The sequence below is a fragment of the Bombina bombina genome, chromosome 1 (assembly GCF_027579735.1).
Source record: "Bombina bombina isolate aBomBom1 chromosome 1, aBomBom1.pri, whole genome shotgun sequence".
Classification (NCBI taxonomy): domain Eukaryota; kingdom Metazoa; phylum Chordata; class Amphibia; order Anura; family Bombinatoridae; genus Bombina; species Bombina bombina.
Window position 1 is genome coordinate 1,363,047,905 of NC_069499.1, and position 15,950 is coordinate 1,363,063,854.

The window sequence follows — 15,950 nt, forward strand, 5'->3', positions numbered from 1 at the left end:
ACCCCTTTTTGTTTTGTACCATCACTGACGAATTGGATAGCCCTTACGTATCCTTGTCCCTTCTGATTGGACAACCTGGGATATATGGTTGTTAGGGAAAAATGCATCTCTGTTAGCAACCAATTGTCTTTTGGTTGTAATTCTTGCATTGCAACACCGGATTTTGGCCATCGGGGCAGCAGACAAACAAATAGATTCATTTAATCATTTCTAACATTTAAAAATATTTCTTTAAAATGTGTAATAAATGCCATAATTTCTTTACATTAATAATTTAAATGTTCAAATGTATTGTGCTATGTCACATTATTCCTTCTGATTATTTTAATATGAAACGTCAGTATTCTTTTTAATATCATATTACATGAAAGTAATTTATACTGCTAACTATTCCAAAATTAATAGCATTTAAAATCCTGATGTATATTCATATAAAAACCACAGCATATTTCATATTCAGTACTGCACTGCCTCCCAACATGAATATAATATATTTTATATTTCTAAGAAATCCTGAATGCATGAATCTTGTCTATGGTCCATATTCATATTCATATGGTCCACATTCATTCATCTTGTTATTATATGTCTGAAAAATATAGCGATACAGAGGTTATTATTCCATACAGATTAATATTTCATATCTGTATATCTCTTTGAGAGGATAAAATATTCAGGATATCATTTAAAATATCAATTAGATATGTACTTCTTAGATGCCTGGAATGAAAGAGATAATTGTTAGAATGCTCATTTTAAATCCTAAAACATTCTATGCTTCCAAAATATATGAATACATACACACATTCATTTCTATGCAGTGTTTAAAATTATAAAAAAATCCAGCAGATTATAGATTGTTATATAGTTATTTAAATTTTCATGCTGTATAAAAAAAAAATTTGAATTCAAGTAGTTACACTATAACATGTTTCTTTGCTGGTCAAATTTTCATTGTCTCCATACACAGCAGGGATCATTTTACAAGTAGTTGTAAAAAGTTATAATTTCTTGAACATGTTTGTAGCTTCAAACATATTCACAGATGGATCAGCTACACCTTGGGCAGGAAACCCATATATGGGCATGTACTTTTGAGGCTCCATCATGCTAATTTCCATTTCCTTGAAATTGCGAGCATCTCATTAAGCCTCAAAGACAGATCCCAGACACCCCGTCCCCACTCACTGTATGGGGTCATCTATCTGACAATCTATCCTTCTTTGATATTACCTTTATGATTCATCCTATGTAACCAAAAACAGTGGGGCTAAATTTCACACAGTGCCATTTGAAGTTTTTAGAAATTAAATGAATTATTTGATGTACACAGCCACAGATCTATTAAATAATAATAAGTATACCTGTGTATATCATCTAATAATATTTCAAATACCTTGACAATATAAACAATTTCTGAATATAAGAGCTCTCTGGATTTTTTTTTATTTTTAGCAAAGCTACAAAAATGTAAGTTGTCCTATAGTATTGTCAGGGCTATGTCAGGTATATGAACTGTCCCTTTAAGACTTGCTGTACATACCCCTATTTAAGGCTCCTCCTCACTCTAATCTATGCTTGGTAATTTGTTGCACTTGATACTCTCAAGAGCCTGTGAAGACACCTAGCCTAATCCCTGCACCTCTGCTTGGATCCCCTCCGTTTCCCTCTCACCTTACCGTGATCCTGATCAGCCTTCAAGGTGTTGGGGTCCATTCCAGCTCAAGCTACCCTGGAACTACAAAGCTGTTCCTTAGAGCCGTTTCCCCTGCTGCTCCGATCAGCGTGTGACGTCAGAACCGGCATCCGGTCCTGCAGATTCAGCATCTGCACCTCTCTCCCTCCTCAAGCTGTGTTTGCTTGTCACAGCTCCATCGGACTCTCTCTCGCACTTACCTGGTTCAGTGCTCTCCAGATTCCTGGTCTGTATACCTTATTTTCTAACTTTCAGTACTATACTTGCCTGGGTCCTTATAATATAGCCTTCATATGAAACTCAGCTATAGACTGTTCACTAATAATACGGAGACTTCCTACTTTGTCTAGTGCAAACTTTCTCTGTGTTGAAAACTGTGATATATATATATATATATATATACATAGAGCATATCTAAATACCTACTCCCAATTTTGCCACATACTGTGTCTTACCTCTCTAGGCTTAAGCAACTACTCCTGCTTTGAACTGATTCTTTCTGCATACCTTATTCGTTGCCTAACCTGTCAGTTGTTTATACAGAACACATACCTGCATATTGTGACTATATTCTAGCAGCATTTATAGTACACATCTATGTGTGACTGTGGAGTGTATGAGCCTTGTATATATTTTACTTTGATTGGGATGTTTGTATGATGATGTTCTGGCTAATTATCACAAGCCAATACTACTCTGAAATCTGAATCTCAGAAGTACTCCTGTACTTCTTATCTCCCTTGTTTACCTCTACCTAAGTTGCGTGACGCCTCCGTTTCTCTCTGTATCCCTACAGTAGAGACCCTCAGTACGATGAGCACAACAGGATTCCAATAAGTTCAGTCTTAGTGAATCCGAGGTATGGTGTCAGGCTGAGTGGTCCTACAAGTCACAGGATACTAGTTCACCCATTTCACTTGCACATATTGATACAGGACTTAACATATTACCAAACCCTAAAACAGGAAGTTCCGCAATCAGTTATACCCGAGGATAAAATCATTTGTCTAATAGACAATTTTAAGTCTGCTTTGAAAGAACAACAAAGACTCGATCCAACTCTAAACCGTCTTGGTTTGAGTAAACATGCTGATGATCTGTTCTATCATGCCAATCAATTATACATTCCACCAGCTCTCAGGGAGGAGGTTGTTGCCACTGCTCACGATTCACTCTTAGCGGGTCATCCTGGGGTCCACAGAACCTTGCATCTGTTAATGAGGACTTATTGGTGGCCCAAGATGATTGACACAGTCACTCGGTTTGTTCAAACTTGCCTAGTTTGTACCACTAGAAAACATCAGCATAATCGCCCATATGGATACCTTCTTTCTCTACCTATACCTGAGAGACCGTGGGTTGACATTGCAATGGATTACATTGTAGACTTACCACCATCCTCCAATTATAACACCATTTTAGTGGTGGTGGATCTCTTCTCTAAAATGGCTCATTTCCTACCACATAGAGGTCTCCCAACAGCTTCTGAAACTGATGCATTATTCTTGAATCATATAGTAAAACTGCATGGTTTACCTGATTCAATCACCACGGATAGGGGATCACAGTTTACCTCTAGATTTTGGAATCAACTTTGTCAATTTCTTAATATAACTAAAAGACTGAGCACCGCATACCATCCACAAACCAATGGGCAGACAGAGAGAACTAATCAGTCATTGGAACAGTATCTCCGCTGCTACTGTACATTAGAGCAAGACAATTGGCATACTTTATTAGCTACTGCCGAGTTTGCTCATAACAACTCACTTAATTCTTCTACAAAAACAACACCGTTCTATGTGAATTATGGTTTTCATCCAACATATAACTCAGTTTCCTTGAGTGATTCTCCAATGCCTGTTGTAACAGATACAGTGAATTCCATTGCCAAAGGATTTGCCTCTTTGAAACTGGTATTATAGGAGGCTCAAGCCTCACAGAAACGCCATTACGATCTACGTCGTTCAAGGCCTCCCGACTACAAAGTTGGTGACAAAGTGTGGTTGAGTACAAAGAACCTCAGGTTAAGAATACCAACCAAAAAACTTGGTGCACTCTATTTAGGGCCCTATGAGATCGTAAAGGTAATCAATGCTAACGCAGTTACTTTGCTCTTGCCCACTTCTCTGAAGATACATCCAATGTTCCATGTATCCCTGTTGAAACCTTATGGTATGGTCAGAGGTGTAAACCAGGCTTCAACACATACCCCACTGATGACAGATGATATGGAGTATGAAATTGATTCCATCCTGGACTCCCGTTACCTCCGAAACTAGCTTCAGTATTTGGTCAGCTGGAAGGGGTTTGGTCCTGAGGAAGATTCCTGGGAGCCTTGTACCAATGTGTCTGCTCCTCATCTTCTGTTGTTATTCCACCGAAGGAACCCAGACCGTCCTGGACCTTGATCCGCTGAGCGGCTCCTTGAGGGGGGTGTATGAGCCTTGTATATATTTTACTTTGATTGGGATGTTTGTATGATGATGTTCTGGCAAATTACCACAAGCCAATACTACTCTGAAATCTGAATCTCAGAAGTACTCCTGTACTTCTTATCTCCCTTGTTTACCTCTACCTAAGTTGCGTGACGCCTCCGTTTCTCTATGTATCCCTACAGTAGAGACCCTCAGTACGATGAGCACAACAGGATTCCAATAAGTTCAGTCTTAGTGAATCCGAGGTATGGTGTGAGGCTGAGTGGTCCTATAAGTCACAGGATACTAGTTCACCCATTTCACTTGCACATATTGATACAGGACTTAACAAGTATAAAACATGAGAAGATCTAATGCTGTTAGGCTACTTACTATTATAAATGGAGACGTGGGGGGGACAGGATCGCATGGAGGGGGAGGGAGGGAGTTTATTTGGGGCACCGGATCGCATGGGTAAGGTGGGGAGTGGGATGTTTACATACCTAACAGCAGCTAACTAATAGAGCAGCTTCTCAGCATCTCCACACTTTCTGAAGCTGACAAAGCTCCTCCTCCCAGACACCCAGCTCTCAGTGTGTGAGTGTCAAGTGATGGCTGGTTCTCACCCCCCCCCGAAAGCTGTTCAATTAGCAAGGCTATGGGCTGGGTTCACATGTTCATGTGCTCCTATAGAGGAGCCTCCACTGCGGGAGGTGCATTGCCTGGATTTTTCTGTTCCTACACAGGCAGTTGTCCCAAATACCATTACCCCTTCTCAGAAAGGAGGTTTCTTTCCACCAGAGGTTGCTGCTCGGTTGCGCATGGCCATATTGGTGGTGTTGGCGCATTTACATCTTCTTGAGGGCCAGTGTCGAGCTTATTCATGTCCTTTTTTCCTGGGGGTGCCAGTTGAGACTGGTCTTTCCTCTGGGGGAGTGGTTCCCTCTGAGGCTTCTGGGTACAGCCTTCAGGATCGGGGCTCTCTAATGCCCAACCGGGTATAAGTTTTGCCTTTAGAGTCAGTCTGTGGTGCCTGCGTGTACTGTTGAGGCAGGTACTGGAGGCTTGGGAGGACTTTAGTCTTTATTTGCCACCGGATCCTCAATATTCTGATTCTGATGGTGAACAGCGCTAGACGAGTGGAGGAATGTGGATCATACTCCTAATTGTCTTTGTCTTTGTATCTATTCCCAGTTATGAGTTCTTGAGGAATCAGGTCTCTGACAGTCTGGCTCTGTTAGTGTTTCTTTTCCTCTTCTTGGTATTCACCTGCGGGTGCAGCCTTACTTTCTTTTGATCCGGTTAGAATGTGTTTCTTTTATTTCGAGTGCTCGAGACTGTTGCAGCCTTTCCTTTACGGAAACTTTTTTTCTCCTTTCTTGGATTTTGATACTAGTGATGTAGGTCGCAATGGTTGTTGTTTCCGGCAGAAGTCACAAAAAGCAAGACAATAAATAAATACAAATGTTTAGAGTCAATATTTGAGCCTTAGAGCTTTTATTGTTTGCTGTTTGTTTGTTTGTTTAGTCGGAGCCCTTCTAGGGTTTAGAACTTTCAGTTAATACTTGAACAGTTTGTTTGTACCCTAGTCAGCAGGCTGGTCCTGGTTGGGTACTAGTTCACTCTGTTCATTGAGGTTACATCAGACATTTTGTATCCTTGACATCGGGCTGGCCCAGTTTGCTTACCTCTTGTTCTGAGGTTGTTTTTTTCTTGTTTTCTATGAGTCACAGGAGGCCCTTCTATCTTTGATATCAGGTTGGTACTACGTTATATCATCTTGGTGGGGCATCCGATGTTGGTCGTACTCAATCCTAAGTTTTTGGTCCCTGCATTGCTTACGTTGTTTGCTGGGGTTAAGAATTCTGTGATGGCAGTATGTTTGTTGTTCCTGATGTCCTTGGACTGGAGCTAGAGTCCTCCATTTCGAGGGGGGAGGATCAGATAAATGATTGGAGAGCTCCAGTACCTGGTGTAGCGGGAGATTATTCCCCCCTATTGGTATGCCTTGTGGATTGGTTTGTCCATTTTACAGATCTCTTTTGCCAGTGTTTCTCTCCTCTTTTTTGAGGATTGCTTTGCTTTTCGCTAACCCTTGCCTTTTGGGGTAGGGACGTTTTTTTTCCTTGCAGTATCCCCTTTGGATCCTATATACTTGGGCATCTGGGGATTGTTATGCAGTCTCTCTTGCCATCTACTGATAGGAGTTCATTCGTTAATTGCTTGAACTGTAGGTTTTCTGAGGGTTGATCTGGACGGGATCTTTCAAGACTGTCATATCTCTCAATCTTGGAGTTCTGATCTCTTTTGGGTCATTCCTTTGTTTTTGGACTTGTGGGGGTTGTCTCTGAGGCCTTTTAAGGGGGCTGAGTGGACTACCACTGGGATGCATTATGAGAGATCAGAATTCAAGACCCCATGGGGGTATGGTATGCATCAACTTTGGTGCAAATGTATTTTCCTAACTTTGTGGTTGTTCCGCAGGGATTTTGGTCTTGATCCGGCACCTGGTTTCGGGGGTCCGATTTTTTAACCTAGTCCTTGTCTTTGACTTGGCATTTTTAGGTTACTTTTATTTCAAGATTTTAATAGTTTTGGATCTGTCCGACGTTCAGTAGCAGGTTTTTTTTCCCGGTCCTGGGGAAATCTCCTTGTTCCTACTGGGGTGGTTCTTTTTCTCTCTCTGGAGAAATGGAGGAGTTTTTCCTGGGAATTTCTTTACTACTATTCCTGGGTTTCTTTGTTTTTCCTTCTATATGGAAGGATCTGGTCTACTGCGCCTATCTAGTTGGCTTCTCCTGAGGTAGATTTCCTTATCTGACTCTAGGAGTTCAGTGGGTCAAGGGTTTCTCTTGTATGCAGTATACCCTCCCTTTGGGTTTCTGAGGAGTAATGGGGATCAGTATCCTGGATCCAGAGTTAGTCTCTCTGGCTGTTGGTGCCTTCTTCCTGTTTCTTTCCTGAGAAACTCATAGTTGGAGATTCCTTATCTGATCTCTGGGCCTTGTCGATGCATGGTTTTTTAATCTCTTTGTCCTTTGGGACTTTTACAGTCGTTTCTGTGATAGGACTGTTCGATCGGAGTAGGGGTCAGGATTTTTGACTGCTCTGTTTGAGCATCGACCATGCATTTTGTCTCCTGAAGGATCCTTGCTTTGGTTGGGAGGCTTTGCAGTGGAACCTTCCCTTATCAGGTAGTTGGTTCTTTCTTATGGTCAGGGTGTTGCCCTTCCTTACCCCGTTTTCTAGTGTGGGGGGGGGGGGAGTTGGTCCGCCCTGCTTTCTGAGTTTTTTTCTCTGGTTCCTTTACAGGATTGTCCTGGTGCTAGTTTGCTAGCTACTCAGTTGGCTAGTTATTATCGCCTAGATTTAGAGTTTTGTCGGTAATGACCCGTGGTGCTAACGAGCCTTTTTTTTCCAGCACACCATTAAGACAACGCTGGTATTACGAGTTGTCTGAATGGCTGTGTTAGCCTCAGAAAAGGGAGCGTTGAGCATAATTTAGCTCCACTTTAACCCTCAATACCAGCGCTGCTTATGGTAGCGGTAAGCTGGAAAAACGTGCTCATGCACGATATCCCCATAGGAAACAATGGGGCTTAACTGGCTGAAAAAAACCTAACACCTGCAAAAAAGCAGCGTTCAGCTCCTAACGCAGCACCAATGATTGGAGAGCTCCAGTACCTGGTGTAGCGGGAGATTATTCCCCCCTATTGGTATGCCTTGTGGATTGGTTTGTCCATTTTACAGATCTCTTTTGCCAGTGTTTCTCTCCTCTTTTTTGAGGATTGCTTTGCTTTTCGCTAACCCTTGCCTTTTGGGGTAGGGACGTTTTTTTTCCTTGCAGTATCCCCTTTGGATCCTATATACTTGGGCATCTGGGGATTGTTATGCAGTCTCTCTTGCCATCTACTGATAGGAGTTCATTCGTTAATTGCTTGAACTGTAGGTTTTCTGAGGGTTGATCTGGACGGGATCTTTCAAGACTGTCATATCTCTCAATCTTGGAGTTCTGATCTCTTTTGGGTCATTCCTTTGTTTTTGGACTTGTGGGGGTTGTCTCTGAGGCCTTTTAAGGGGGCTGAGTGGACTACCACTGGGATGCATTATGAGAGATCAGAATTCAAGACCCCATGGGGGTATGGTATGCATCAACTTTGGTGCAAATGTATTTTCCTAACTTTGTGGTTGTTCCGCAGGGATTTTGGTCTTGATCCGGCACCTGGTTTCGGGGGTCCGATTTTTTTAACCTAGTCCTTGTCTTTGACTTGGCATTTTTAGGTTACTTTTATTTCAAGATTTTAATAGTTTTGGATCTGTCCGACGTTCAGTAGCAGGTTTTTTTTCCCGGTCCTGGGGAAATCTCCTTGTTCCTACTGGGGTGGTTCTTTTTCTCTCTCTGGAGAAATGGAGGAGTTTTTCCTGGGAATTTCTTTACTACTATTCCTGGGTTTCTTTGTTTTTCCTTCTATATGGAAGGATCTGGTCTACTGCGCCTATCTAGTTGGCTTCTCCTGAGGTAGATTTCCTTATCTGACTCTAGGAGTTCAGTGGGTCAAGGGTTTCTCTTGTATGCAGTATACCCTCCCTTTGGGTTTCTGAGGAGTAATGGGGATCAGTATCCTGGATCCAGAGTTAGTCTCTCTGGCTGTTGGTGCCTTCTTCCTGTTTCTTTCCTGAGAAACTCATAGTTGGAGATTCCTTATCTGATCTCTGGGCCTTGTCGATGCATGGTTTTTTAATCTCTTTGTCCTTTGGGACTTTTACAGTCGTTTCTGTGATAGGACTGTTCGATCGGAGTAGGGGTCAGGATTTTTGACTGCTCTGTTTGAGCATCGACCACGCATTTTGTCTCCTGAAGGATCCTTGCTTTGGTTGGGAGGCTTTGCAGTGGAACCTTCCCTTATCAGGTAGTTGGTTCTTTCTTATGGTCAGGGTGTTGCCCTTCCTTACCCGTTTTCTAGTGTGGGGGGGGGGGGGGAGTTGGTCCGCCCTGCTTTCTGAGTTTTTTTCTCTGGTTCCTTTACAGGATTGTCCTGGTGCTAGTTTGCTAGCTACTCAGTTGGCTAGTTATTATCGCCTAGATTTAGAGTTTTGTCGGTAATGACCCGTGGTGCTAACGAGCCTTTTTTTTCCAGCACACCATTAAGACAACGCTGGTATTACGAGTTGTCTGAATGGCTGTGTTAGCCTCAGAAAAGGGAGCGTTGAGCATAATTTAGCTCCACTTTAACCCTCAATACCAGCGCTGCTTATGGTAGCGGTAAGCTGGAAAAACGTGCTCATGCACGATATCCCCATAGGAAACAATGGGGCTTAACTGGCTGAAAAAAACCTAACACCTGCAAAAAAGCAGCGTTCAGCTCCTAACGCAGCACCATTGTTTCCTATGGGGAAACACTCTCTAAGTCTACACCTAACACCCTAACATGAACCCCGAGTCTAAACACCCCTAATCTTACACTTATTAACCCCTAATCTGCCGCCCCCGACAGCGCCGACACCTGCATTATACTATTAACCCCTAATCTGCCGCTCAGGACACCGCCGCAACCTACATTATAGCTATGAACCCCTAATCTGCTGTCCCTAACATCGCCGACACCTATATTATATTTATTAACCCCTAATCTGCCCCGCTCAACGTCGCCGCCACCTACCTACACTTATTAACCCCTAATCTGCCGACCGGACAAAAATCTAGGAAAAATCTAGGAAAAATCTGATTGGCTGATTCACTCAGCCAATCAGATTGAAGTACAATCCGATTGGCTGATCCAATCAGCCAATCGGATTGACCTTGTATTCTATTGGCTGATCAAAACAGCCAATAGAATGCAAGGTCAATCCGATTGGCTGATTGGATCAGCCAATCGGATTGACCTTGTATTCTATTGGCTGATCAAAACAGCCAATAGAATGCAAGGTCAATCCGATTGGCTGATTTAATCAGCCAATCAGATTTTTCCTACCTTAATTCCGATTGGCTGATAGAATCCTATCAGCCAATCAGAATTCTAGGGACGCCATCTTGGATGACATCATTTAAAGGAACCGTCATTCGTCGGGAAGTTGTCGGCCAGGATGGATGTTCCGTGTCGGAGGTCTTCAGGATGCTGCCGCTCCGCTCCGGATGGATGAAGATTCCACTTGGATGAAGACTTCAATCGGATGGAAGACCGCTTCTGCCCCGCTTGGATGAAGACTTCAACTGGATGGAGGACCTCTTTTGCCCCGCTTGGATGAAGAATTCGGCTCGGCTGAGTGAAGACGACTCAAGGTAGGGAGATCTTCAGGGGGTAAGTGTTAGGTTTTTTTAAGGGGGGTTTGGGTGGGTTTTAGAGTAGGGGTATGTGGGTGGTGGGTTGTAATGTTGGGGGGTATTGTATTTTTATTTACAGGTAACAGAGCTGATAACTTTGGGGTAATGCCCCACAAAAAGCCCTTTTAAGGGCTGGTAAAAGAGCTGATTACTTTGTAATTTAGTATAGGGTAGGGCATTTTATTATTTTGGGGGGCTTTTTATTTTATTAGGGGGCTTAGATTAGGTGTAATTAGTTTAAACTTCTTATAATTTTTTTTTATTTTCTGTAATTTAGTGTTTGTTTTTGTATTATAGTTTAGTTTATTTAATTGTATTTGAGTTTAGATAATTGTAGGTAATTTATTTAATTAGTTTAATGATAGTGTAGTGTTAGGTGTATTTGTAACTTAGGTTAGGATTTATTTTACAGGTAATTTTGTAATTATTTTAACTAGGTAGCTATTAAATAGTTAATACCTATTTAATAGCTATTGTACCTAGTTAAAATAAATACAAAGTTGCCTGTAAAATAAATATAAATTCTAAAATAGCTACAATGTAACTATTAGTTATATTGTAGCTATATTAGGGTTTATTTTATAGGTAAGTATTTAGTTTTAAAGAGGAATAATTTATTTAATGATAGTAAATTTAGTTTGTTTAATTTAAATTATATTTAAGTTAGGGGGGGGTGTTAGGGTTAGGGTTAGACTTAGGTTTAGGGGTTAATAACTTTATTATAGTAGCGGCGACGTTGGGGGCGGCAGAATAGGGGTTAATAATTGTAGGTAGGTGGTGGCGATGTTAGGGGTTAATAAAATTTATTATAGTGTTTGCGAGGCGGGAGAGCGGCGGTTTAGGGGTTAATACATTTATTATAGTGCCGCCGATGTCCGATTGGCAGATTAGGGGTTAATAAGTGTAGGTAGGTGGCGGCGACGTTGGGAGGGCAGATTAGGGGTTAATAAATATAATGTAGGTGTCGGCGATGTTAGGGGCAGCAGATTAGGGGTTTATAGCTATAATGTAGGTGGCGGCGATGTCTGGTCGGCAGATTAGGGGTTAAAAAATTTTATTATAGGGTTTGCGATGTGGGGGGCCTCGGTTTAGGGATTCATAGGTAGTTTATGGGTGTTAGTGTACTTTATAGCACAGTAGTTAAGAGCTTTATGTTCCGGCATTAGCCCATAAAACTCTTAACTACTGACTTTTTTTTGCGGTTGGAGTCTTGGCGGTAGAGGGTCTACCGCTCACTTCTTCCAAGACTCGTAATACCGGCGTTAGGCAAATCCCATAGAAAAGATAGGATACGCAATTGACGTAAGGGGATTTGCGGTAGCCTCGAGTCGCGGAAAGAAAGTGAGCAGTAGACCCTTTCCTGCCTGACTCTAAATACCAGCGGGCATTAAAAAGCAGCGTTAGGACCCCTTAACGCTGCTTTTTAACCCTAACGCAGAACTCTAAATCTACCCGATTGGTTGGACGTTTAGTATGATTGCCTGTTCAATGGAAGCCTGCAAATTTGCTTGTGGCATAGAAGGATGTTACTATTCCATTCCTGTTCTGCTCCCGTTTTTTTTTCTCTGTGCTAGTTTTCAGTTTCTCTGTGCTAGTTAGCTGATATGGTAAAGTAGTAGGAGGTGATCTGGAATTTTTCCTTTCTTTGCTCTCCTCCGTCGGTAGAGTATTTTCTATGGGTCTTTGCCCTCTTGCAGCCTGGTAGCTGCTCTTTTTTGAGTTATACTAGGGACCTCCCTCTGTTTTGTCCTTGAATATTCAGGGATTGTTTCTGGAGGTTCTTTTGGACCTTCTTGTCTGATTCTTCCCTTCTTTCAGTTAGGGAAAATGTGGTGTGGGAGTTGGTTTGTTGTTTCCCTTTCCATTGTTCATGCAGAGGTTTTTACTTGTCCACTTCTAGAGAGTGGGACTTTGGTCTCCTCAGAGACTTTTGTGCTCAGTGGAGTCCAGAATTTAGCGTGATCTCTAACTGGGATCCTTATGGTTCTAATTGATGGGCAGTTACTTTGTCCTCTTCCATATTTTTGTTCTTCCTGCTTCTGTTTTATCAGGAATCCAGGTTGTGTCAGACTGTGGTGCCCTCCGATTGGGCCGCCTTTTTGTTCCTTCACGTTGCATTCAGTGTCCTCTATAAGCTTAGATATTGTTTTCCCAAACGTAATGAATGCATCTGTGGACTCCCGCCCATTTTTTATCTGTGGGCCTTAAAGTCTTTTTGATTAGTTCTTCTGGCACCTTTTTTACCCTGATATTTCTCCTACTGTTCCTTGTTCCCTTGGCAGAATGACTGGGGGATGAGGGGAGAGGGGGAGGTATTTAAGCCTTTGGCTGGGGTGTCTTTGCCTCATCCTGGTGGCCAGGTTCTGTATTTCCCAAAAGTGATGAATGCAGCTGTGGACTGTCCCCATTCAGAAGAAAAGAAAATTATTAGGTAAGCATAATTTAAGATTTTTAAATTCATAATAAATTAGAAGTAAATTCACAACTAATTCCTTACTGTTTTTAAGGACAATTTAATAAAAAAAACTAATACATTTTACATGCAACAAAGAAATGAATAGTTTTAAGATCATTGTAATATTTGCCTAATATTTACCTAATGATGGTTCCTATAAGTATGTTTGTTTGTTTTTTTTCCATTAAATTACATTCTGTAGCTGCATTATTCTTAAAATGTTTGATATTTATATCCCACAAAATGTTTATGATGTTTTATTAAAATTGTGTCAGAAATAAGACACAAAATGTACGGCTAGATTACGAGTCTTGCGTTAGGGTTAAAAAGCAGTGTTGGCCGGTCCCAACGCTGCTTTTTAACGCCCGCTGGTATTACATGTCTTGAAATGACAGGCTCACCTCTCACTTTTTTGGCCAGACTCTGAAATACCGCAAATCCACTTACGTCAATTGCGTATCCTATATTTTCAATGGGACTTGCATAGCGCCGGCATTACGAGTCTGACCAAAAGTGAGCGGTAGACCCTCTACTGTCAAAGCCTGGTACCGCATTTAAAAGTCAGTAGTTAAGAGTTTTACACTACAACGCCGTAGCATAAACTCTTAAAGGGACAGTCTAGGCCAAAATAAACTTTCATGATTCAGATAGAGCATGTAATTTTAAACAATTTTCCAATTTACTTTTATCAGCACTTTTGCTTTGTTCTCTTGGTATTCTTAGTTGAAAGCTTAACCTAGGAGGTTCATATGCTAATTTCTTAGACCTTGAAGGCCACCTCTTTTCAGAATGCATTTTAACAGTTTTTCACCACTAGAGGGTGTTAGTTCATGTATTTCATATAGATAACACTGTGCTTGTGCACGTGAAGTTATCTGGGAGCAGGCACTGATTGGCTAAACTGCAAGTCTGTCAAAAGAACTGAAATAAAGGGGCAGTTTGCAGAGGCTTAGATACAAGATAATCACAGTGGTTAAAAGTATATTAATATAACTGTGCTGGTTATGCAAAACTGGGGAATGGGCAATACAGGGATTATCTATCTTTTAAAACAATAAAAATTCTGGTGTAGACTGTCCCTTTAACTAAACTGCTAAAAAGTACACCCATAAACTACCTATTAACCCCTAAACCGAGCCTTCCCACACATCGCAAACACTAAAATAAATATTTGAACCCCTAATCTGCCGAACCGGACATTGCCGCCACTAAAATAAATATATTAACCCATAAACCGCCGCACTCCTGCCTCGCAAACACTAGTGAAATATTATTAACCCCTAATCTGCCGTCCCTAACATCGCCGCCACCTACCTACATTTATTAACCCTTAATCTGCTGCCCCCAACGTCGCCGCCACTATATTAAAGTTATTAACCCCTAAATCTAAGTCTAACCCTAACCCCCCTAACTTAAATATAATTACAATAAATCTAAATAAAATTACTACAATTAACTAAATTATTCCTATTTAAAACTAATTACTTACCTATAAAATAAACCCTAAACTAGCTACAATATAACTAATAGTTACATTGTATCTAGCTTAGGGTTTATTTTTATTTTACAGGCAACTTTGTATTTATTTTAACTAGGTACAATAGTTATTAAATAGTTATTAACTTATTAATTTAATAACTACCTCAATAAAATAAAGACAAATTTACCTGTAAAATAAAACCTAACCTAAGTTACAATTACACCTAACACTACACTATAATTAAATTAATTAACTAAATTAAATACAATTAATTACAATTAAATAAAATTATCTAAAGTACGAAAACCCCCCCACTAAATTACAGAAAATAATAAAATAATTACAAGATTTTTAAACTAATTACACCTACTCTAATCCCCCTAACAAAATAAAAAAGCCCCCCAAAATAAAAAAAAGCCCTACCCTACACTAAATTACAAATAGCCCTTAAAAGGGCCTTTTGCGGGGCATTGCCCCAAAGTAATCAGCTGTTTTACCTGTAAAAAAAAAGTACAAATACCCCCCAACATCAAAACCCACCACCCACACAACCAATCCTACTCTAAAACCCACCCAATCCCCCCTTAAAAAAAACCTAACACTAACCCCCTGAAGATCAACCTACCGTGAGACGTCTTCACTCAACCAGGCCAAAGTCCTCAACGAAGCCAGCAGAAGTGGTCCTCCAGACGGACAGAAGTGGTCCTCCAGACGGGCAGAAGTGTTCATCCAGACAGCATCTTCTATCTTCATCCATCCGGCACAGAGCGGGTCCATCTTCAAGACATCCGGCGCGGAGCATCCTCTTCAAACGACGGCCGACGACTGAATGAAGGTTCCTTTATCAGCCAATCGGAATTAAGGTAGAAAAAATCCTATTGGCTGATGCAATCAGCCAATAGGATTAAACTTCAATCCTATTGGCTGATCCAATCAGCCAATAGGATTGAGCTGGCATTCTATTGGCTGTTTCAATCAGCCAATAGAATGCCAGTTCAATCCTATTGGCTGATTGCATCAGCCAATAGGATTTTTTCTACCTTAATTCCGATTGGCTGATAGAATTCTATCAGCCAATCGGAATTGAAGGGACGCCATCTTGGATGACGTCATTTAAAGGAACCTTCATTCAGTCGTCGGCCGACACATGCAGGAACTGTTAGTACTTTAACTTTGCAGTGCTATAAAGAAACAGAGAAGGCGCCACATAGCATAATTCCGTTTGGTATACCAAATTCAGAGTTGTAACTCAAATGCACTCACGTGTTAAAAAGCACCAAGATGTAGTGCTGACTGGGCAGACCGGAACCTCAGAGTTGTCCGGTAAACTCTCCTCTCAGGCTAAAGCTCTCAGCAGCCAGGGTAGTAGTCACCAGCAACATTAAGGTGTATGGATGTCAGGATAGGCACTAAAACTCCTCCAGCACTTGGAGAGTTAGTCCAAACAGGGATATCCAAATAAAAAGCAATGTAGCAAGTTTGTATCAACAAAAGTGTTTATTTAAACACATTAAAAACACAGCTACGCGTTTCTCAGTATCATGTACTGTTTCCTCAGGCTGAATTCCGACCCAACGCGT

At 41.2% G+C, this 15,950-nt stretch overlaps 1 protein-coding gene across 1 annotated transcript in view; it reads left to right on the forward strand.

Annotated features, from left to right (window-relative positions):
* LOC128650146 (methanethiol oxidase-like) overlaps positions 1–15,950 on the forward strand; it is a 169,632-nt gene that overhangs the window by 31,642 nt on the left and 122,040 nt on the right. The gene's annotated exons all lie outside the window — the stretch shown is intronic.